Genomic DNA, 25,307 nt, shown 5'->3' on the forward strand with positions numbered 1-25,307 from the left:
AGAAACCTCTGCAAGTCCTGTTGGATATCTTAATTATTGCACATTTGTGGAAAATTGCATGGCAAATCAAAGAGCCTGCAAGTCTTGTACAGTGGTGAGGTCTTGGGTTAAGCAGTGAAAGGTGATCAGTGGTCCTGAGAGCATGGCAATCACACCCTGTGCTGTCTCTGCAAGGAGCAAAAGAAAACCTGTGCAAGGGAATCCTGACAAGAAATCAGAAGACATGGAGTTGCCAAGCACAGCTGAAGCATGAATAAACATTTATATTCATTTTATTTGAGAATTCTCACCAACTGTTAATAGTCATTTGCAGGGGAAGAGCGGTTGTCCAACTAACAGTGACAATTGGCAGTCTTGTGTGTCAGCAAAGAAAAGTACATCGATCTCTCATCCCCACTCAGATTTTGCTGGCCCTCTCTCACTGCTGTCTACCTTTTAGCCCTGCTAGGTTGGGGTGGCAATCAGACTGTCAGACAGCACCACATTTCAGATCACAGCAGCGACTCTCTGTCTTCTGCTTTTTTTCATGTGTGAACAGAGCCGTGCAATCCTCTCACAGCAAGCCACAAAGAAGCTGAACCACCAGATGGACTGGTCTAGCACCAGTCATGCTGCACTTTTCTATAGCTCAGACTTCATCAACTTTTGCCCTTATCCCAGCACTCCCCCCAACCTCCTCTCCCAGGCTATTAGTTTTATAACAAAAATGTGATGAGTCTTTCAAGCGTTCTGACCCTGCAGTCTGGGCTCTTTCCTTGCCCACTGCACATTTTCAGTTGAAATTTAGCAGCAGTATTTTGGAGAACAGAGTTTCACATCTGTGACATGGACATGTATTGATGATTAAGCTACATGCTGCTATTGTGGTAGGGTGTTGGGAGAGGAGGAAGAGGAGACAAAAGGAAGAGTTGCTCTGAGAAGAGACAAAAGAGAATGAGTTGACTAAATTTCTGTCAGGACTATTTAAATTAAATAAAAGAAGCAAGCAAAACAAAAGCAAGGGATAAATACTGATTTTCAAGAGGGAGGTTCAAATTTTTAGTAAAAAAGGGATTAAGTGTCTGCTCTGTTAGTCTGGTATAGCTGTGGGCAGTGATGATGGCAAAGGCACCAAAGCAAAGTTCTATAGGAAGAAGTAGTTCCAGTCTAGGAGCAAGGGAAAGAGGGCAGCTGGGCTAGTACAAGCATGGCTGCATGTGCAGACTTTCCCCTACAACTGGTACTGCATGTCACAAAAGAATGGCCTTTACTGAGGAAACAGAGCCCAGTAAACTCCAGTGCCTTGGAAGCTACACATGGGTGAAACGCATTCTCCTGAATGGTGGCTCTGCCTGTCTGAAGGCAGGCAGGAGGATGGGAGAAAGAAATTTATTCGTTTAATGTTTTTCCTCTGTCTGATTGGCAGACCAGAAATTAGGCCTGTTCCAGTAATTTCTCTGAGAATGCAAATCTTAATTCGCTGTTTGTTAAATGCTTAACTAACGTCTGAGATCATTATTTTAAACTCCAGCTGCCAGAATAAACACTGTCAGGAATCCATTTGCTTTAGAGAACAGCTCTTCCTGACAGCAGCAGAGATGCAAACAGTTACCTTTTAATACCAGGCTGTGAAAAGCTCAATCCCCCAGCCCAGCCCCCCACTTTCATTTGCAGTAAACAACATCGCCCATCCTTATTCTGTCCTATGACTCTTCTGCTTTCTGAGGCACACTTAATAGCAGAGGGAGAGCATGGTGTGCTTTATGCTCTCCATTAAAGAGAGTTTGTGGTGGGAGAGCAGGCAAATTCATTGGGTTTGAGGTTTTGGCAAGGACATGAAAGAAAAATTAAGTAATTTTTGGGTTTGATGTAGGAAGGCAGGGGTGTGGTACAAGTCAAGGACAAGTTATTGGTTGCAGCTATGGCCCCTCCTGGTGGTGGAAGACAAACAAGTCTCCCTGTCCTTTTTTGATGGAATCTCCACAGATGCCTTCCCTAACAAAAGCAGGACAAGTGTCTCTTCTGTCAAGCTCCTTTCCTCAGGAGATGACTGAGCATTTTGATGCAAAGTTGTCTCTTTTCTGAAATCTTATCCAAGCATAAAAGCATAGAAACCATGTATCTTCTTTTCTCTGACCATACTGACAAAAATATGAACCAAATTCTGTGTCAAGGATTTGCACCCCAAGGAATTGAATGTGACTTCTGCATTTGTGGAGAAGTAAGAAAACAGTACTATGATTATACGATTTTTCCAATAAAGACAACAAAAAGCCCTCATAGGCATTCATTAAAATAATTTCTCAATGGTTTTCAGGATTTTAAGCCATGTATGAGCTATTTCCTACATTTAGGTCATAACCAAGATCTGTTTAATGTGCTATTATATATCCAAAAGTAACTAAGAGGGAGAATTTTGATGGGAAGAAATAATACTTTCACTGTAGGCAAACGCAGCATGCCCTGCTAAGCTCTCAGCTAACTTGATATATAGCCCTTTTCAGAAAAAGGGAATTGTCTCTAAACTGTTGCCTTATTTTATCCTTCAGTGGGAATAAAATTGGCCTATAAGAATGAAAGATTTTAATACATCTCTATTACAATACAGTCTCCTAATTGGTATTGATCTTCCCTGTGGTACCTGAAATGCAAGAAACTATTTCAGCAGGATTTGAGCTAATGGAAATGGAGAGAAAGATTGACACCAAACAAGGTGGTGGGAAAGGGTAGGGACTGGCAGCATTATGGCTTCATCATCAAATAAAGAAAATGGTTTTTATAAGGGGAGAAAGCATAAAACAATCTGAGATTGAAATGGAGATGATAAGTAGCTTTAGTAGGAGAGAAATAGAAAAAAAAATGCAGTAAAGAAAAAAAAAAGTCTCTAAAGAGAAAATACATCCTTTTAGTGATCTAGCTAGATGATGGGATTAAGAATGGATTTGATTGGGAACTTAGCTCATGTCCAGCAAGATCCAGTGAGGTGCTACAGCACCCTGTTAGAAGGTCAGAGGGTCTGGAAAAGATCCAGCGCCAGAACCCTGCCAAGAAACACCTCTGCAGGTGGCAATGTCCTGCAAAGAGGTAAGATTAAAAGAATTCCTGAGCTTAATTGAAGCACATCTTGGCATTTTTATTTAGTTTTTTTTCTTGCCTCCAGCTCATTCCATGAAGTTGAAAATATCTTAAACTCCACTGTGACAAAAAAGCAGAGACACTCATTTAATATAAGTAGAGTTTGACAAGCCAATGGGCTGCATACAAGATAATATTGTTTGCTAGTAATACAATCACAAATGTATTTATCTTGCAACAGAGAACCAGGTAAGTAATTAATTAAAAAGCTGATACATACATCTTTCTTAAAATTGAGAACAGCATTAGTTCTGAAATGCAAGATTTGTAATTTTGTAAAGATATTCAGCATTCTGTGGAAAGCCTGGTTGATTGCACTTTTTCAAAAGACTAATCCCATCCTTGTAAACAGAACAAGGTAATAATGAGGCTCTCTGTCACTGTGTCATAGTAGAACACAGAGGGCAAAACTTCATTAGACTCTTTTGACTCCCCTTCCATCAATATGAGAGAGATAAACACAGGGAGTCAAAACACCCCCATCAGCTTCTGGGTGTGTTATTTAGTTGTTTGGTAAAAAGTTCATTCTTTTTCTGTGATGGTGGAGAGAAACCACTGAGACAGGAGAAACCTCAAACATGAACAAAATGGATTGTAGATAATTTTTCACAAAGTGGTATGCAGCTTTGATGTGGAGGTCTTAAACAAACTTAAATGAGGTGCATTTTTTTTCCTGTTTAGCTTTATTTATATGTATTATTCGTCCACATCCTTTGGCAGTTGTGGAGTTACTTGAAAGACAGTACTGCAGCTAGTTGCTGAGTTTTGTCTCTGAATTATTTCACTTTGCCAGGTAAACTTCAGAGTCTCACATTATTTGTGACTGATGTGAATGCAAAGGGAGGGGAAGGAGTTTTGGCATGCACACTCAAAAAGAAGAAATCATATTTTGCCAAGAGGTGGAATATTATGTCTTTTTGGGGTTGTTTTGTGGTGGTTTTGTTTTGTTTTGGTTTGTTGTTGTTGTTTTTTGTTTGTTTTTGGTTTTGTGGGGTTTTTTTTGTTTGTTTTTCCCCACTCAATCAGTGCACTTTCTGGCTATGCAAGTCCTTGTTTCTGGGCCCTGATATCCAGCCAACAGAGGGAGCACTAGTTTAATTATAAAACCCAATCTCCCCCATTGCCAGTGTTGCTGCTGGCTGCACAGATAAGGTCATTATGGAAAAGCCGTGCAAGCCTTTTCTCCTAAGAACTGGTGGAGGACAAAATCTTTTCCAGTGGTACAAAAAGCAAACTTAGTGAGGAATCATTTACAAGCCACTGTGTGCATGGCACAAAAAAAAAAAAAGGGACACAAACACACATATACACACACACACACACACACAAATATGAAGTGTTGCCCACTAAAACAAATGGTGTCTCCCAGGGAGCAGCCCAATCCTGGAGTTCAGCTGCTACCCATGAACAAGCAGAGCCCCCTGAGCCAGTGCAACCTTGTATTGGATCTGGGGCCATCTGTCACCTCATTTATTAGAACTGGTTAAAAAAGGGATGAAATTCTTTGCAGAGTCCTTCTGGTGAATTTTGGGGTTTTTTTTTCAATGAGGACTTAATTGCAAATCTTATTTATCCAGTCCATAGAACTGTCAATCTGCATGGTAATATGGCTGTAAACTGCAACTGTGAGCTAAAACGCAAACCGAGTCAAATGAAGCTCTGCATGCATTTTCAGTTTCTTCTTCCTAAAAAAGATCTTTAGTATTGTTTTGACAGACACTGGTACATAGAGATTTGATCCCCCTCAATGTTTTTTCTCTACACATGCACATGTTCAGTGTTTATTTGCCTGCATTATTAACTCAGGTTTATTGTTTCCATAATTCTGAAGGAGAAATTAAATACATCAAATATATATATATATATATATATATATATATATATATATATATATATATATATATATCCTAAAAATTGTGTTTGTATGAAATTGGGAATTTTTAATTAGGAAATTCTCTGGTCCTAAAATCTACTAAAGAAATGAATAGGGACACTTTTGACAGAGGAGTCGCAACATTATAGGGAGACAAACATGGCTGTATCATAAGAGCCCTGTGGACACACTCATCTCTTTTGCCTGGGTTTTTTTGGGTTTTTTGTTTGTTTGGGGTTTTTTTTGTTTTTTGGGGGGTTTTTTTGTGGGGGAGGGGGGGCAGAGCACTGCACAAAATAACACAAGCAGGGGAATAAGGCCTTGAGGTAATAAGACAACTGTACATGGCCAGCTCTGAGCAAAAGCTTTGTTTTGTTTGGATTTGTAGTGTTTCAGAAAAATCTCCCCTCCTGCTGACTAAAGGCTTACATCTCTGGCTTCTCTAGTGTAGTTTTCCAGTCTTTCCCATCTGTAAAGACTGGAAGAGCCCTTAAAAATACCTGGAAAGCATAAAACAAGAAGCAAAATTGGGGAAGATGCAAACAGGAGGCTGGCAACATAGGGCATACCACCTAAGAACAATGAAAATGGCAGAGACAGCCATATATGGATTAAAAGAAAGTAGTCTTCATGCTAAAATTTTATTTCCTTTTATCACTTACTTCCTCAAATTGTTTCCCTTTCTCTTATGTTTTGATTGCATACATATTTATTCTGTAGACTGATCTGACTTATAGCATCTCTGGCTTGGTTGTCTAGAAAAATGATCAGAGGGCAGATGTTTTTAACTCTGGAAAGTTTTCTTTCACACACATTTATTACTCTCCCTGAAGACCAAGGACACAAGGAATGGGAGCTACATCCAAGCTCACTTTATCACCAAAGGACTCCTAAGAAGTGCACATGCTTATAAACAAGATCTGGCTGAACTCTTGACTGACAGCCTAGAGCTTCTGTTTGATATCAGTGTATCCAGTTTCCTGCTGATAAACCTGAGCTCTAATGCGGTGCTTTGAAATACTACTAGGGATGTACTTTTTTTTTTAATTTTTTTTAAATTTTTTTTTTTAATCTCCTATTCCATTTCTGACCTTGCTTCTATTCCGTAACAGTTTTGGGCAACAACATACAACAACATTAATAACCGAGAAATGGCTGCTGTTTATGTGAATCTTCTTACACCTTCCCCAGAAAGGATTTTTCAGCATACTTACTGGGTAGTATGTTCAGTTTGAAATAGTTAAATATAATCCACGTATTTTTTTGTGACTCTGTAAAAATGTAAGTAGAAATCTGTGTTACAAGGCAGGGGAAATGGGGCTGGAGTGTGAAGGGAGGAGGATTGGTGAGTGGAAGAATTTGTTTGTAAGATGCTTGTTACACTCCTGGATCTGAACATAGTTAGAGGAATGAAACAGCAATGCAGTTTAGACATCCATTTGAAATTATGCTGCCCTGGCACATGGAGCACGGGGTTGTGGAGGTTATTCCCTGAATTATGCTGTACTTAGGAGATGGTCAAAAGCAAGGAAGATCAAGGTTGCTGTGTTCAAGGTCTTTCGGTGTCATGCACCAACCCAATGGAAAGCAAGAACACTAGAAACTAAGGCTAGGCTTGAAAAAGCACTGAGGGCAAATGTGAAAACACATGCTTTTGTGCCAGTCATCCTTACCTCTCATTTCCTACTGTAAATTTCTTAGTGCTTTCTTTGCAAGAAAGCAAACTTATGAGCGTAGAGCTCAAATAAGCTCTAAAAAAGACTTAAAAATACAGCCATAGCTTGCAAATACCTCAGATCAGAAAAGTCTCTGTATTTGAAAACGTGGAACAGTTACATGGCAATTATTTGATACCTTGGAATTTGAAGACTGCAGGTTCTTAAATCACATTACATCAATATATTATTTAGGAATCAGTCCCATCCCTAGAGCATGCACCAGCTAACTTTCCAACATGACCAAACATGTTATGAAGAAGATGAAAACCCCAGCCCTTCATCCAAGGGGTCTTCCTGCTGAATGTGGAATTTCCAAGCTGCTTTCAGCTTGCATTGTTGCAATCATTTCTAACTAGCCTTGTAATTTCTACTTCTGTAATATGGCCTCATGAATCCTCTTTGCACCACATAAATAGCTAGTGTGAGAGGTTAGCACTCATATACACTATTTTGTTCTTTTCCACCTGGTCTGAACTCTGCCATTTCAATTGGCAGCCAGCAGAAAAAAAAAAAATTATCTAACTGAAAATTCTCACATTTAAGTGGAGTTTGTTTTGTGAAAGTTGAGGGAACAGGCTGAGGAGTTAATACACCCACTCATCATCTAACCTTGACACTGGCTCACACAAAAGTACAAGTGAATAAAACTACATCATTTTCTGCTAGTTTCTGGAGGCTTTGAGATCATTGGTCCTGGGATTTTCTTTGACACTCCAGCTGTCGCTAGCATACTTGTGTGATTATTGTACATAATAATTGATTTTGAAAGATTCATATTCTCTGGGTTTTTTTATTGATTGCTAAGGAGTGATTTTATTGCAGAAAAGTACCTTAAGCTATTGAAGGGATGTGAAAGTCAATGCAACTATGGGTACAGGAAGTCTACTGGGTCCTTTGTGATAAAGTTGTAGACAGTCAAAGATGGTACAGAGGGAACTTTCCTTCCACACTGTGAAGGTAATGAGAAAATCAGCTAATGATTTCAGAGAAATCCTCAAAGCCTTGGACCTTCTAAACAGTAAAAATTTTATGAAAGATGCACTGATGCTTCTTTATTTTGCTTGTTTGTTTTTTAATTACATGAGTCCAAAATATGTTCAGGTAAATGAAATTCGGCCCTTGGAACACACACTGTACAATGGAAAGTCAAAATTGCTAATGGTAGTGGAGAAATTAGGTATTCAGTCCAGCTCCCTGTAAGCTTAATTTTATTTCACAAGTAATTACAGCTAGACTTCTCTATGGTTTCTGAGACAGAAACAATCACCCATTCATTTATTGTTTAATAATAAGCAAAGTCTATATTTTATGTTATTCAGAATTTGCTTTGAACTGTTAAATGGTCAACAGTTACCACACAACTGAAAGGCCATATCTTCCTCGTGGTTCTTCTTTTAAAAGGAAAGAAATTACTTGGCTCTAACTTAGTGATGCTGCCTGAAAAATATTCAGTTAAATCTATTGAATACCCTCCCCTGCACAGGATGAAGAGCCAACAAACACTGCAACCATGCAGCCACTCTGTTAAACAAATCCTCTCTGGCCCTCTGAAGAGGATGTGTTCAACAGTTAAACCAGTTAAAATAGGAGAGAGAATTCATCTCATTTTTGGTAGTCCTTGCAGTGGAGCTTAGCATCATGCAGTAATGCAGGAAGAGACCAGGAGGACATGAAGACAAATATATCTGATGACAATTTGTGTCTTCAGGCAAGCTCACGGCTGAGAAATGAGAACAGGCATGTGCACTTTGTAAAGGCCTAGAGAGCCACCTCTGAAGAATGAATAATGGGGCAACATCAAAAGCACATTCCTCGAAATTATGGAATATCTGATAGAGGTTCCTGCATCCTGGAGGTTTCATGATATTCAAGAGAGGTTTTTTACAGAAAGTGAGTTGACATGGTATTCATAATTCACCACTGATGAGCCATGACCTATTGAGCAAACTGAAGACAGCAGGCCCTCAGCTCACCATCAGACTTGCTCACTGGCAGGTCAGAGAATTACAGAATGGTTTGGGTTGGAAGTGACCTTTGAAGATCAATGAGTCCAACCCTCCTGCAGGGACCTCCTGAAGGGACAACTTTTACCAGAGAAGGTAGCTCACAGCCCCATCCACCCTGGCCTTGAAAAATTCCAGGGATGCAGCATCCACAACTTCTCTGGACAACTTGTTCCAGTGTCTCATCATCCTCATGGTAAAGAAATTTTTCCTTGTATCCAATCTAAATCTAGTCTCTTGCAGTTTAAAACCATTATTTCTTACCCTGTCCCTACAAGACTTAGTAAAAGTCTTTTTGTATTGAATGGCTGCAACAAGGTCCCCAGCATCTACTTTTCTCCAGGCTGAACAACCCCAAATCTCACCCTTTTTACAGGAGAAAGGTTCCAGTCCTCCTGTTATTTTTTTCTGAGATTTCAACAGGAATATGCCCTGAAATTATTTTATCTGATTTTTTTTTCCTCTTGTCTTTCAAATCTTGTAATTTCTAAACCTGTTTTTTCCTCTCTATTTACTCAAAGTCTGGTCTTCTTTAAAGAATGGAGTCTCATTTCTTCTGCTTCTAAAGTATAGCAGCATTTTGTGGTTGCAATGGAAGCATTTGTCTGCTATGGAAAGATGACAGATCCAGGCAGAATGGGCTGCAGAGATACATGGATATAGCTATTGCCTTTCCTAGTGGCTTGATGAGTTATCCCAGGTGATAGCACTGGGATTATGTATTGCTGTGACTTTTTGGCAAGGTGATGATTCTATAACAAGATGACATTCTTCTAGTTGTATTTTAATTCCTTTGTCTCATCCAGGATATGGGGGAAACAGGGTGGACCTATGACTAGAAATCCATCACAACTATTGCCATAGACACTAAAGTTTACCTCAGTTTTGCAAAAAAGCAGTGCCTAGATGTTTGCATGGTTTAGCTGGCAACATGCATTCTCCTGATGACTAAATCCTAGCTGTAAAGCCCCCACATTATAGTACCCTATAGCTCGTAATTGTGTCTGGCTGTGGGTGTCAAGAGCAGTCTCAGGCACATCCATGTACTTTTTCATCCTTTTATTGATTCCTCAGCACCTAAAAAGCCACCGCTGCTTCCATTTCAGGGGATGTACTATAGTTCTTCTTTTAAAACAGTATGACACAGTTCAGTAGCTGGAATGGGCTGCAGAGCTGGGACTGCTAGATAGCTTGTTTTTAATTTTCTCCATGGGAAAGAGTAATGTGTAACTTCTCAGCAGAGTAACTGTCACAAAGAAAGAGGCTAGAATAAAAGGCATATTTTGGCTCATGTCAAGATAAAACTGAACCAAAAAAAAAAAAAAATCTTTCTTGCAGTTCTGTCTTTATAGCTCTGAAACTGAATTTATATCAAGATTTCTGGTTCAAATGAGAAGCCAGTCCCAGATGCTCACTGGAGATTTTGGAACAATTCAAACTTTCCAAGACTTTTAGTGTGTTGGTTTCTGTATTTTGATTCAAACAGATCTCTAATTAATACTGCAAAATATTCCTGTAAAGAAATCACTATCAGCAGAGAGTGCTGATGCAAGCATAGGAAAGAATAGTTAATTGAGGAAGAACTTCATTACACTTTTACACTTTGCAAACTGCCTTTCACCAATAGCTGGGTGGCAATCCCAGCACTCATGGGCAATGGCTAGCAGGCCACGCTGAAGCAATAGGGACTTGACCTCATTGCTTTATTTGCTAAAAATGTTTTAACAACTGCTTTTAGACATTTGGCTGGCATTAGAAGTGGTGATTTCTTTTTAATTAAAATCTCTTAAAAATTGATGTGACAGGATTCTCTGAAAGAAAAAGAAAAGAAAAAAGAAAAGAACTGGAAAATTAATTAACTAAACTAGAAGGTCAGTTTTAAAATCCTTCTGCAGCCTAATTAAATCCTAGACACTGACATTTTTGGCTAAAGATTGCAACCATAGTAATTAGTGTTGCAGGAAATTTCCATATGCCATTGTGCCAAATGAATGAGAGTATTTCATAATTGTTCCTATAGGACTTCTTGCAAATAACTGGGAGGGACATGATCCTATTGTAGGAAATATTCAAAAGCAACGTAATATTTTCATTCTTGTGGTAGAGGGTCTTCAGGTCAGTAGTGTAAGGAGGGAAAAGTCTGATGCATAATAGGAATATTATAAATTATTATTATTATATTGGTCTCTCTTTATTTCCTATTTAAAGAAACAACCACTATTTAAATAAATTGGGCAAGCTGTTAGTCAAAAGGCTGTGAATAAATACATGCTGAATATGCAATTAAAAATCATAATAGTGAACAATTTTATATGATAAAACAAAAGATGCTGCTAATTATTTTATTTTATTTGTATGTATTTTAGTTAACTCCACAGAGAGATGTCTTTCTTCTTTTTTAATCATTAACTTGTTCAGGACTGCTAAGGATTTGTTAAATGTCAGGCAGTAAAATTAAAATGTCATTATATGACATATGGGTCAAGTAGACTTAATAAACTTGAACTACATCATTCCACATTTATTTCTAGATTTTCCTTTCCTATTGAAAAATATAGTGAAAATATGGTAAGAATATTTTTTTGTATAGTCTATGTGGCTTTTGAATAAGATGGGCAGAATTATTAAGATCTTTCCCTTCTCAGAACATTGTGCAAACTTCACTCAAAGGGAAAACAACTGCTCCCTTCTTGAGAGGTACTGCTACAAGAGGATGATTTTTGTAGCTTTTTCTTTGACAAATCTGTCTCTTCAGAGAAAATTAAAATGCCAGAATAAGAAAATTGCCAATATACCCCATAAATAAAGTGAGTAAATAGGAATTACTGTTTCACATGAGAAACAAAAAGATAATCCTGCCATGCGGAAAGACCAGCCTGAAGAACTGGGAGCCCTGGGTTTGTGGATCTTGTATGTGTGCCTGAAATGGTGCTCTCAGATGGCCAAGCTTCATCTTCTTGTTCTAAGGCACTCCTCGTTATTTTGTCCCTCTTTTATTCTCCACAAAAGTGTGATGATTAGCACTTGGAAATAGTTGACAGCCTTCTCTGTGGCCACTTAAACTGCAAAATGCTCAGCAGTGAATCACTGTATGAGCAAAGAGAGAAACTTTGAGAGTGTCTACAAGCCCTGCTGGCCTAATGTCCTCAAGTCTCAACAGTCAGTCTGCAGTTTCCTCTTTCAAAGACTAATGTGCTGGTCGGTGACTGACTGGCAATCAAAGAGCATTCAGGTGCATGTAGAGAACAATTTTCTGGTTCATCTGTTCTTTCAGGTGAATTCATTCAGTGAAGTGACATTTCATACTTCTCTTAGAAAATTTCAGTATTTTTTTATTTTATTTCAGGTGGAGAATACATGTTTGTCAAGCTATTGTTTCAGGCTTTATGCAAACTTAATCTTCTCATAGTAAAACTTGGTGTAAGACTAAAGAGCAGGTGGGTATAAGCTGGAGTCATAATGGCAGAATTTCAGGCATGTACAGTCCTTTAAAATTCAAAAAGTGGACAAAGGACAAGTGTATTTCAAATGCCAGGTGACCCAAATTTTGTGCAGGATCTTGAAGTTTTGAGAGATTAACATAAGGCTCATTCCATGGCATTGCCCAATCTATAGTCTACACTAACAATTTTTGACTACACTAACAATTTTCCTATCCAGCCAGTCTCCCCTGAACTTCAGAGTGCTTTTTGGCTTCAGGGATAGTCCAGCTAAAGTGATGCTGGGCTTCCGACTCCTGGAAAAAATGTAGTTTGAGAAATTTTTTGAAGTGTGTTCCAGTGCTAAATACTGTATAAACATACATTTAAGAAGAAATAAATTTGACAAGCCTGGATAGATTCTACAAATATTGTGCCACATGTTTTTTTCTGAGTACAACAGCATTGATTTTCCCTTTAGGGAACTTAGTTCAGCAACCACCTCCCTCACTCCCCATGACACGTGAGCCCATCCCACCCTCTGCCACGTCAGTGGGACATTACCCTTTTGATAAACTGGAAGGAAATTTGCTCTTGTGGCATCAAAATCAGCTGTTGATCACAATATATGATTCATTTGCCCCATAAGGCCTTGGGAATTTTTTATTTTACATCATTACTGAACATCTTTGTCCTCTTCTAGGAATAACCCTCCAGGCTTTTTTAAACACTTAGACAGAGGAGGAGGCTATTCTTTCCCTGCACTTATCCCCCCAAAGATTTCTGTCCTACATTTCTGCCAACATTTCAACTACAGGATAAAATCTCAACAAAAGTGGACTTGTGATCTGCTGGGACACAGGAGTCAGATTCAGGATCACATCTGGGGCAACAGATTTTTTTTTTTTCCAGTGGAAAATATTGCTTTGTTTTGCTGTTGGGAGACACCACCACTAGAATGCATTTAGGTCAGCCAATTAGCAATATTGGATTAGAGCACAGAGCAAGGACATTTTGTAATAGATCTGCTGTACAATGCTGGGGCAGGTACCTCACAACTCTGAGGTTTATTTCCTCAGCTGGAAATGGCAACACTGACACTAAGCCATCCCTGCATCATATACTCCGTTTGTATATGATGAAGGTACCTATTCTGTGTTAAAGGCTTTGAAGTCTGGGAGGAGAAGAGAGAAGACTGTGGAAGGGCTTTGACAAGTATAATTTGTCTTTTTGCAGCTTTCAGAGCACCACAATATATTTTCACAAAAGACCTGTTTATATGAAGCTGTCTGAAAATAATTTCAGCACAAGTGTATATCTAATGCAGCACGGTGGTACAGTCTCTGGATTTTGAGTGCACATTTAAAATGGAAAAAACCTTTCAATATCTTCAAATAGCAGCAGGATGCTGGATAATTTACATTGTGCCTCATGCAGGCAGGCATGAAATCCAGCACCCTGAAACTGTGCCTGCCACACACTGAGTGCTAAGAACTTGTGTTTGTAGCCTGTTTGAGAAAAGAGGCTGCTAAACTCACTGAGCAGCAGTGCCTTTCTTGAGACAGAGTTCATCCTCTCTAAAGGCTTCAGAACAGATGAAGCTGAGCTAATCATCAAGAAACCCTCTAATCTCTATCATTACTTAGGTTTTCATGTTAGTCATTGTGACAGCTTTTCCCCCTTGTCATCAGGGGAAGAAAGCAGTGGTTGGCGCTCTCTGTCGAGACTGGAGCCATTTGTGGCAGGCTGAGTTATTCCAAGTTAGTATTCAGGAGTCATCCACAGGCAGTGAATGGAGAGACAATCCCAGAAAGGTGTTGCGAAGGGCCTGGCAGAATGTGGAGCTTATGTGGCACTCCTCTTGGCTGATTGTCAAACAAAGGGAGAGCCAGCAATTACCAAAGGGTATTAATGTGCAGAGAAATACAAAAATAAACTGGCTACTTAGGGCACTAACTGTTACAGGCAGATATAATACAATAAATCACTGAAATGAAGAAAGAGTGGTAAGAGGAACTGAAAGCAGAGATATTTTGTCACTAAATTGCAGCATTAATAGTGCTTTGAAGCTTCACATTTAAATTGCCTATTTCTGACACTCAAAATGCACATTAGGAAAATGATGCTTATTTTATAGTTACTCATTAAAAAGAAGGGGATAAATAAGGAGGAGTTTTAAACTATAAATCTCTTTCATAATGAACAACTAATATGAACATGTGGGGCAGACAAATAAATGGATAGTGAAAGAAAGATTTTTAAAATGCTTTTGTAATCTGGGGTGTAAATGAGCAACTGTCTCATCTGATTGAGGATAAGTAATTTTTAGAAGGTCTGGGTATGATTGCGAATCCAGGAGATATTCATACGTTACTTGATAATGAAGAAGAACTAGAAATAACAGAAAAGGTTGTTTCTTTTCATTCGCAATAATTCAGGCATTGTGCAATTACACTGTGTCTCTTCTGTACATGACTGCAATGCTACATGTATTTCCCCACCTACAGATACACCAACTTTCCCCTCCTAACAAGGTATAACTCCAGATTACCTCTGAATAGCCTGTATGACAAATTCAAGGAAAGAAACAGAAGGAACTTACACATCACTTTGGCATTTAGTCTTCCTGGAAAGGTCTTCATCATCACCTACATAACTCCCCAGCACTCGTTAATGGTTGCCCAGTAGCCTGCTGCTGCTTGACTATTTGCATAGCATCTGCATTTATCTAATCTTTATTTATTTTTTTAAGGACTGAAAAGTTACAGCTCATTTGCAGTGCTTCAGGATTTGAGTATTAAACAAAAATGCAAATACAGCAGTAAGCCCTTAATGAGATGTATCCAGCTCATTTTTTTCAACATTAACTCCATTCTTTATCTTATTTGAGCATCCACAGTATAAACTATTCATCAGATCCAAAACTTCATTTTATTATATTGTCAGCTTCTGCCATATATTTTACAAGTTTAAATTCTAATTTTATCCACAATAAGAATAATAATGATGTTTCAAAACGGCATTTATTGTCCAAAGGAAAATAGCTCAAATATTGTAACAAACCATCTTTTCTTCTGAGTTACTGAGCCAAAATGCAGTGTTACAAACTTCTGGGTTTGTGGTACTTGACTACTACTTTTCACTAATTTGAAAGATGATAAAGTCACAAGGTAAGGGAAATGCTAGTTCCACACACTTGTGGCCATAAAAGGAGATCTGCTGGAGGCAATTTAAATACCCTGAGGAAAATTCCTACCTTTGGATGTATGTGAGCGTACACCATATTTTTAGTTTCTAATTTTAATCTTCTAATGATATAAACCAAACTTTTGCCTCCAAGAAAAGGAAACACAAGTCTCTGATTAATACTGCAGTGTGGATAAAACCCTCAGGCCTGAGCCACAGAATCACTTGTGATGAAACCTGTGTCTTACCCTAGGAGTTCTGCTTAGCTTCCAGGTGTGCAGCACCTCTTCCCCAGAGCTGTCTGAGACCTCCTTCACTCTCTTCATTTTTGGGCAGGATTTGCAGGGCTATGGAGAAGAGGTGAAAGGGAGTATTTAGAGTACTAGTATTTATTTTTTCAGTAGTAGTATTTCTGTACTAGTATTCATTTTCTGTCTCTCCCGACATACCAATTGCCCTGGAAAGAAGAGTGTGAAGTCCTGGATGCCCATAAATACAACATGTAAGGACCATCAGGGGTCACATCCTCTCCCCATCACTGCCAACAGCATCCATTTTTTCTCACCACTTTGATAGCAGTGTGAGAATCATCCATAATGTAGTTTGCTGACACTGCTGCAGAGTCATTCATGCCCAGAAGGATGATAAGTTCTTCATGTCAGGCTTTCTCAGCATTTCCTCCAGGATTATGTGGTCTGCAACAAGGACTATCAATCTTTCCACCAGCTTTGGGAGATCAGGTCTGTCCCTCATCATATTGATGGTCCTTGTTCTACTGCTTTCCCCCCCAGCCCAAATTAGGAAAGGAAAAACAAGTTTTGGAACCAAAAAAATATCTGAGTGTTTAGTGTTTCATTGCTGCTGCTTCTTTTGCAGCAATGACACCAGCTAAGCTTCTATGCCAAAGTCAACTCCACTGTGAGGTACAGAAACCCTTACTTTTTTCTCAGAAAATGTGCCTGGTTCAGTTTCAGCTTAATTTTTAGCAAACTGCAGCTTCTTTCCTCCCATTCCCTCCACACCTCATGCTTAAATTGGTGGGGTTGGACCTACTGTAGTTTCCATGAACAGGTTACGCTGCACGGGGTGCATATTGCTCTGAGTGCCTCAGAGAAAATTTTTATTTACATTCATTACAAGCAAAGGCTATAAGGCTCTACAGGTTTCTCTTTGCAATTTTAAAATGTGTTTAAATAGGTTGCTGAATTTTATGCCCAGGTTGGCTCTGATGTGTTTATTTGAGAAATGGAGAGCAAAACTTTGTCACTGTGACAACTTTTACAGCATCCTTGGTATCTTGCTTGGGAAAGAACAAGGTTTTGCAATATCAATTTGTTGGTCTTAAAATCCTCAAGAATAAGACTTAATTGATGCATCAACAATAAAGCTGATCATATAATATATATGTTAATATAATAATATCATAAATATTATAACATCAGTAATACAATAAAGATGCTAATATAACACAGTCGTAGGATTTTTAATCTCCAACATTTTCTTTGGATGCTACAATGTTTCTGAATTTTCACTGTGGAAAATTTCATAAGTGTCTTGTCTTTATTTTCGTTCATTTGCACTATAGAATTATAAGCTTCACAAACTTCTTTGTAGCTCCCAGTGGAACTAGCACAATTATAAAGTTGTGCCAAATTGGCTTCTTAGCAGAAGGTATCTATTGGAAGAAAACAAATCCCTACATTAGATTCTATCATGAACAAACAAATCGTTCTAATTGGCTGTGTAATGAGATGGCCTTTTGTAGAATACATGCTTGGAAAGTTCACTGTTACAGTGGATCTCCGAAGTTCTGCACAGGATGAGTGTGTCAGCAAAAGTAATTGTAAGAAATACAGCAAAATGCAGGCTGTGTTTTGGCTTTTGAAATGTAGATTATTCATTAATTGCTTTTCATTATCTCTTTAGCTGTTTTTAATAATTTATCAGATTCTAAATTCACACTATTTTACAAAGTTATGTACTTGAGGGTTTTATTTCTTTAAGAGAAAATAGCAAAGTGGTATACTGCAGTTATAGGTCAGCTTCATCTTAAAATAATTTTTATTTCACCAGTTCCTTAAACATAGCTGATTTTAAACAGACAACTTCAGGATTTCTAAAATATTATGCTTACACTGCTTAATTCTACTGCAACCTTTCCATAGATTACTTTCCTAATTGTTCCAACCTGTGTCTTTCTGGTTGTGGAACAGGGAAAGCTCTTACCTTCAAGGTTATGGGATCCAACCCCACAATAACTTCATAACCCTTTGTAAAATCTTTCTCATCCCCTCCTTGTGGTGAGCATGGCTGGTGCACACAGAAGCATCCAGCCCCACAGCACAGCAGAAGTGAAAGCACACACATAGTGACAAATTCCCCAGCTATTCCCAAGGTCACAGATGTGGGCCCATGTATGCAGGTTGGACTGAGTGAAAGGAGAGTTTTAGGACATAATTGGAAGGAACAAAATGTCCTGTGTCCCATGTATCCTGTTATTTTGTTGATGAGGCAAGTAGTAAGAACTTCTTATATAGTTGTATGCTTCAGCTGTCATTTTATTTTCATAGGGAAGATGAACAAAGTAGATTGGCTTTGAGTTATAAAAACAAGTTCAATACTGGGCACTTTTTTGTCTATCCTCAAGTTCACAGAGATTGTCACTTGGCTAGAGTTTGAAAAGAGGTCACAGAAAAAAATTAGACAGGTCCCTATAGGATGTACAGGAACATTTTATCTGTTCTTCAAAATCTAAGCACTAAATATTTTTTGTCTTGTTATGTTTATCTTTCTAATGAAAAACTCTACTCTACTGATTAGTGCAATTGTACTCCCTTAAATATTGATTATGTAAAGCATATCCAAACATACTCACATATCTACTACTGTTGAGATCCCTACTGTAGAGACCCCTACTGTTGAGTTAAAAGGTATCAGCACCAGCCCTGCAATGGCTTCAGTATGGTTTCAGCATGGTTTCAGAAGACATGACCACAAAATGTTTCTGAGGTAAGACTTAGAAATGTCTAAATAATGAAACTGTGTCAGTGGAATTAAAAATCAAGCTGCAATTTTAATGCAAGTATTCCATCCAATTTTTTAAAAAATTTCATAAGGTATCTTAAGCTGTCACATTTCTCTAGTCATTATGAACAATGTATCATCATTTCTGTAACTTGTGCTTTACTAAATGTTTTTTTATACTTTTATATGCTCACTTTCAATATCTAGACAATATCACCCCTGCTTGGACTTTCTTGCCTTCTCAAGGATCTGTTGTTTAACATTAATTAAGCAAGTAGAAAACACGTGTGAATCCAGATTATTAAGGTAGATCTTTAAGATCTTCCACTTTAGTGGAACTGATCCACTGCAAGTGTAAAAAATCTGTAGCTGGAAGCTACATGAGTAGTCCCCTTAACACAAAAGACAAGCAGGTGGTGTTCATGTTTGGGTGTTCAACTGTAGCCTAAGCTGATGTTAACAACAAATTGTTTCTCATGAATATTTTAGTACTATGTGAGAAATGGAATGGCTTGCTTCATACCAGGGATTGGCTTGAAGAAAAGGAAAAGGGAAAGGGAAAGGGAAAAAAGAAGAGAGGAGAGGAGAGGAGAGGAGAGGAGAGGAGAGGAGAGGAGAGGAGAGGAGAGGAGAGGAGAGGAGAGGAGAGGAGAGGAGAGGAGAGGAGAGGAGAGGAGAGGAGAGGAGAGGAGAGGAGAGGAGAGGAGAGGAGAGGAGAGGAGAGGAGAGGAGAGGAGAGGAGAGGAGAGGAGAGGAGAGGAGAGGAGAGGAGAGGAGAGGAGAGGAGAGGAGAGGAGAGGAGAGGAGAGGAGAGGAGAGGAGAGGAGAGGAGAGGAGAGGAGAGGAGAGGAGAGGAGAGGAGAGGAGAGGAGAGGAGAGGAGAGGAGAGGAGAGGAGAGGAGAGGAGAGGAGAGGAGAGGAGAGGAGAGGAGAGGAGAGGAGAGGAGAGAAAAGAAAAGAAAAGAAAAGAAAAGAAAAGAAAAGAAAAGAAAAGAAAAGAAAAGAAAAGAAAAGAAAAGAAAAGAAAAGAAAAGAAAAGAAAAGAAAAGAAAAGAAAAGAAAAGAAAAGAAAAGAAGAAGGGGTGAGGCAGGGTGGGGTCAGGGGAAGAGAGGCGAGAACAGAGGACAGAGGAGAACAGAGAGAACCCACAACAGCAACAGCAAGTGGGGAATGAGAGGCTGAAAAGCAGCGCCATGGAAAGGGACCTGGAAGTCCTGGTCAGTGGCAAGTTGAACATGAGCCAGGAGGGCCAGCCATGTCCTGGGAGGCATCAGGCACAGCATGGCCAGCTGGGCAAGGGAGGGGATTGTCCCCTCTGTCTGCACTGGGGAGGCCTCATCTCGAGTGCTGGGGGCAGTTTTGGGTGCCACAATAAAAAACAGACTCTAAACTGTTAGAGAGGATCCAAAGGAGGGCCACTAGGATGGTGAAGGGCCTTGAGGGGAGAGAAGCAGCTGAGGTCACTTGGCCTGTTCAGCCTGGAGGAGACTGAGGGGAGACCTCATGGCAGTCTGCAGCTTCCTCATGAGAGGAACTGGAGGTGCAGACACTGATCTCTTCTCTGTGGTAGTCAGTGACAGGACCCAAGGGAATGGCCTGAAGTTGTATCAGAGGAGGTTTAGGCTGGGTATTAGAAAAATTTCTTCTCCCAGAAGAGCTCTGTAATGGTGTCCCCATAGAAATGGTCACAGCACCAAGCCTGACAGAGCTCAGGAAGTGTTTGGACAATGCTCTCAGGCACATGGTATGACCCTTGGGGATGGTCGTGTGCAGAGCCACAAGCTGGACTTGATTATCCTTGTAGATTATTTCCAGCTCAGCTTATTGTGTGATTCTGTGAATATCAAGCTGCTGTCTTGCTGCTGAAGCTAAAGCTGGACCCTGGCTGGTGCTGGCATGGCAGAGCCTGGGACACCAGGGCACTTCTTGACCCCAAAAGACCCCAGTACAACAGCAGTCCCTGTTGCATCTCCAGCACTTCAGAAGAGGCAGAAATCTAGGAATTGGTATCCCAATATCTGTTGCATATGAAATTATATTTACAGGTCATTTGGATGTGCTTTGCATGAATCAGATATGTTTGAATTATTTACAGGATGTGTTGGCTTCAAAGAACCTAATTAGAGTAGAGTAGCATGTTTTAGGACCTGAAAAGGCAAGCTCTGCTCCTGCAAGTAATTACTGCTCTAATGAACAAACTCAGGATAGTGAAATGCATAAACAGATTCTGTGGGATCAGTGCACAGAACATATTTTCAAGTCCAAGGAGCATGGCAGTGTAATAGCTGTGAAACTGTAAAAGTATTAGTGGTAAAAGAAATAACAGCACTAAAACTTTATAGTGCAATATAGTCTATTCAACGTCAAAGAGGCAAGAGGCATCTTTTTCAGTATGAATTAATAGAAAACCAGTATTTATTCACCTACAATGGAATTCAAATATTTGCAGAAAATACTGTATTTTAATTTTACAACAAAATGAATCATACTTAGCCTCTGTGCTGCTGACACACCTGCTATCTCAAGTTCTTTGTCTTCATTTCAGCAGTCACAAACTCTGCCATAAACCTTAAGGAATTTCATATTCCATAATTCAATTTATAGCAGCTTCAGTAACTATAAGAAGTGTCCTTATAAAAATGACATCCAAACACTCCCTACATATTCCTGCGCCATAAATGCCACATGAATTCACTCATTTTAAAAGTCAATTCAAGATTTTTTGATCAAGAGTGGAGATTTAGCCTGATAACTTCAAGTTAAACTGTGTTATTTCTGTGCTTTAAGTATCATCGCTGACTATAAAAATTGTAAAAAAAAAAAAAAACTTTACTGAAAATTCTCCAGGGAAGTGTTTGAGTCAAAACGCAGTATGTTCATGTGTAGTTATATTGTCTCTACTCTGGTGACAGAAAGAAAAATATAGGGTTTTTTCAGTAAACTGAATGCATATCTTTCAAAAATCTCACAGGGAATTGTTATTTATAGCACTGAGCTTCCATTTTAAGATGAGTACTTCTCTTTGTTTTTGATTGCCACCAATAATAAGGATGCAAAGCAGCAAATCAGGTCCTATAGTGGGTATTTTACTGCTTTCATTCTTTTTGGTGTTGTAGACAGTAATAATGATCTTCTGTTGAGATATTAAGGCTGAAATTTGGACCAGTTCTGATCAATAAAAAGCCCTGGTCCTAAACTTATCAGGTCTGAAAAATATAGCCATATTTGTGATCAAAAACCCCTCATCTGTGGACAGTTATAAACCTATTTACTTATTACTTGTCCTAAAACTCTGCAGGGTGAAAGAGATTATAGCTCTCTCACTCTTTTTTTTTATTATTATTTTTTTTTTTATTTGTGGCATTTCTGACCTGTACCTCAGCTCTTCAGTTATGATTTCACTCTGCACCATTTACTACGCACAGGTAACAGCAGCCTACCTTGTAATCTTCCAATCAAAATCTAAAGACCTTCTGTATGTCAGGGATATTCTGTTATTAAACCCCAACATTATTAGTTTTTCTTTCCTTTTGACAACAGAAATAGAAACGTGTCAGTGAGAGAAACTCCTCAATTATATGGATTTTTCTGAAGGGCAGATCTGAGCCTTCTGGACCTTATCCTATTTTTAACACTTTCCTACAAATAGGGAAGTAGCCTGGCTGGTTGCCAAATCCTCCAAATCCAACTTAAACACCCATTCACTGGCTTTGTCTAGACTAGGGACTGTAGGGGATTCATTTGCAAATGTTTGCTCACCCTTTCTAACCTGTGTGAAAATTCGGGCACTTTTAAGGCAGAATGCTTATATTCTTTAAGGCAGAATACAAATACTGCTCTGACCTATCTACTGTGTCTCAGGTGTTCATGGCCCTAGTCAGCCACTGAAGCAGTGTCTGTGGGGTCATTGGGTAGTATGGCCAGACACCAGTTCCTTGTTCCTGTGCAGCTGAAAGCATTACATCAGTGGATTTTTCTCTCTCTGAGTACAGCATTAGCTCGAGGTGCCACTAATCTGGTCCAAACTAAGCCAGCAGATACTGCATTGAGGCATAGGAAAGGCATGGAAACCTCTGCACATGACTCAACCAGAAAAAATTCTTTATGTGGTGTGTGTTTGATCAGCTTAATAAAATCCATAGACTGTGGTGAGGGTCTTCTCTGGGGCAGAACTGCAGGACTATACCTGGAGCAAATATTCAAGTAAAGAAAATCCTCAAATAACATGGGGACACATATATGCAACCAGGGAGGTGAACTAAAAAAAGGGTACAGAGTCCTTTTGTCTTGCCATGTGCATGCTCTTCAGGGATTTATTTAGGCACCCTTCATGCAGAACCAGACTTTGGGTCTACTGAAAGTCACAATCAAAGCCTGCAGGTACCCAGGTTGTAGAAGATGTAAATGTTGAGCTGAAAGTCAGTTTCCATGTTTTACTGTGAGTTTCTAGTCTTCCTCTTGAAAACATGGCCCAGATATTAAGTTATTATCTCAGGGACTTGATCCTAAATGTCTTTATATAAATGATCCTAAATGGCTTTATATAGTCTCCAACCAATCCCATTGCCCTTAGGACACCAGTATATAGAAACATAATTTATGAGGATGCTGTATAAGGTTTTTCTTCCCTATGGAGAATCTCACTGTTGTGAGTGGCAAGATGTTTGTCACCAGCCTGCAGAAACACTCCTGCCAAAGAGAAAATTGCTTGCTGACTACCAAAGCCAGAGGAACAGAGAGAGGTGGATCTGTGGAGGAGCAAACAAAGTGAGAGGCCAGCATTGAGATGGATGTTCTTTTCCATTGTGAAAGCCATTTTCATTATTTTTGGAGTCCAAACAGTTACATAACAATACATTCCTCTTGCCAGTGTTTACCTCAGTTTTAAAATACAACTTTCACTATGTCTTAGAGCTCAATAATAATTATAAAACCCAAGTGTCTGCATTGCTTCATCTCTGACCTAAACTTCAAGCTGCTGAAGTGGAAATCAGTTTCTGTTTATAATGTGGTGTGATATTTGCAAATGATACATGCTGGATTTGCTGAAGACTTGTTCTATAGATTGTATCTTCACTCCAGAACAAGAAGATGGGACAAATAAAGGGGGGAGTGGAGGAAAAGTTGTTTCTTTGGCAGACATAATTGTTACTCCAACATGAAATTTTGGCTCATCCTCTATTTTGAACAGGTGGATGGCTTCTTTGAATCCCTATTAGGAAAAAAAATGTGATTCTGATTCCTTACCTTGAATTAATTAAGGGTTTTCTTAAAATACTGGAACATAAAGCTTGAGTTGCTAAGTAAGACACATGGTTAAGTCTTGAAATATTACATTCTTTCTGCTTTGCAAATATATCTGAAAGGTTAGCACTCAGTGAAGCATGTAAAGTTATCTTAATGAAAGAAAATCTGAGGTGCATCCATAAAGATTTTTATCTAAATTAAGACTTGATGTTTAACCAGGTGCAGCTTCCCCATGATGTGAATGTAGTTTGCCATAAACCACAGTCTTGAATTATTGACATTAAAGAACAGGAGGAACAAGCTTATCCTGTTTTAATTGGACTATAATACTCTCTTGTTAGAAAGCAAAGCAGCCACCTTGGCATCACAGAAACAGAAATCATCACAATTTTCTGCTGCCCAGAAAGGTTAGGAAGCTGCTGCTTTCTTCTTTTCTTGCCTTTTGATCAGGTATTTACAGCAGAAACCTCAAATTATGTTTCTTTTTCTACCAGCCCTGGTGATTTTTAGTACATTTTTTTTCTTCCACAGGCTGTGACGCCTGAGCTCTTTCCTGAAAGAAGAAAGTAATCATTGCCCCTTGGTGACTCTTCAGGCATGTCTGCAGCTTTTGTTGTTATACCCAAATTAGTTTGACATGAGCTGCTGGGCAAATTCTTGAAATGCTGCACACTTATTCTCAGAATTAAGAATCCACTTGGTGGTGTTTAATTTGTGTAAGGTTTTTTATGTACAGATATTTATACTTTTTATATAGATGATATCTGAAAACTAGAAAATTATTTGAGCATAAAGAACATGACTGAGATTCATGGGACTCATGTCCTCCTTCCCAGTGCTACTCACTTCCCATCTGACTTTTGAGCAAATAATTTACATCTCTTGGCATTTGTTTCCTGGTGCACATAAAGGAGGGTTTACAGCTACTTCAGAATAATTCATTAATAACATTAGAATTATTTCCTATCTTCTCTGTATTGTTCCATTGGGATAGAGACCCTGTTCCTACAGAATAACTGGCAGGAGAAACTCTGCTACAATTAGTATTTGTACAGTCTAGAGTTTGTGACTATTCAATTAATGAAAGCTTGTTTGCCTAAACTATCCCACCATACATGTGGATGTCACACATGCCCTGGCAGTGAGACACCTCAGAAAAATGGTGATTTTCCATCTGCCACACATCTTTCACCTGCCACTGTTCCACTTTCAACTTCCTTTCCAGTGGTATGTGGGGAGGCAATCCTTCCCATTTACAGCAAATTCAGGCTACAGACACAGGACATTTCCACTTTCCATGTTACAACCATAACGATCAAATACTGCTGCAGTGCTGTGTGCTCTGTGCTCCACATGAGGATGAAGAATACTCAGGGTTTATTTGGAGTCCTTCAATACCTTTCAGGTTTGGCCCCTTGGAAATTAATGAATGGCTTGAAAGCTTGCTAGGAAATGTTCTTTAGCACTGCAGCACTTCATTTAGTACTTTGCCAGTGAGTTGTAAAAATTTGCCCTGGAGACAGGGAAATGCAAATATAAATTAGATGGAGCACTAATAACATTACATTACAGAACAATGCAAACTGTTTTTGACACCCCACAGAGAAGAAATCCATGCATTCCTTTCTGAATCATCTTTATGGAAATTTCTGTAAACGTGTTATTAAAAGAAAGTAGCAATTATTTCCTTCTTTGGTTCATCAGTTGCAGGGAGGGGGAGAA

General features: G+C 39.0%; 1 long non-coding RNA gene across 1 annotated transcript in view; it reads right to left on the reverse strand.

The window, feature by feature from the left end:
- Positions 1–5,063: 5,063 nt before the first annotated feature.
- The window catches only part of LOC146763497 (uncharacterized), a 132,930-nt gene continuing 112,686 nt past the window's right edge, over positions 5,064–25,307 (reverse strand). Inside the window, exon 3 of the long non-coding RNA XR_014951762.1 lies at positions 5,064–15,660. This is a non-coding gene — a long non-coding RNA (uncharacterized LOC146763497). The remainder of the gene's footprint in view (positions 15,661–25,307) is intronic.

Source organism: Lonchura striata, chromosome 1A (genome assembly GCF_050655825.1).
Source record: "Lonchura striata isolate lonStrDom1 chromosome 1A, ASM5065582v1, whole genome shotgun sequence".
In the NCBI taxonomy this organism is placed as follows: domain Eukaryota; kingdom Metazoa; phylum Chordata; class Aves; order Passeriformes; family Estrildidae; genus Lonchura; species Lonchura striata.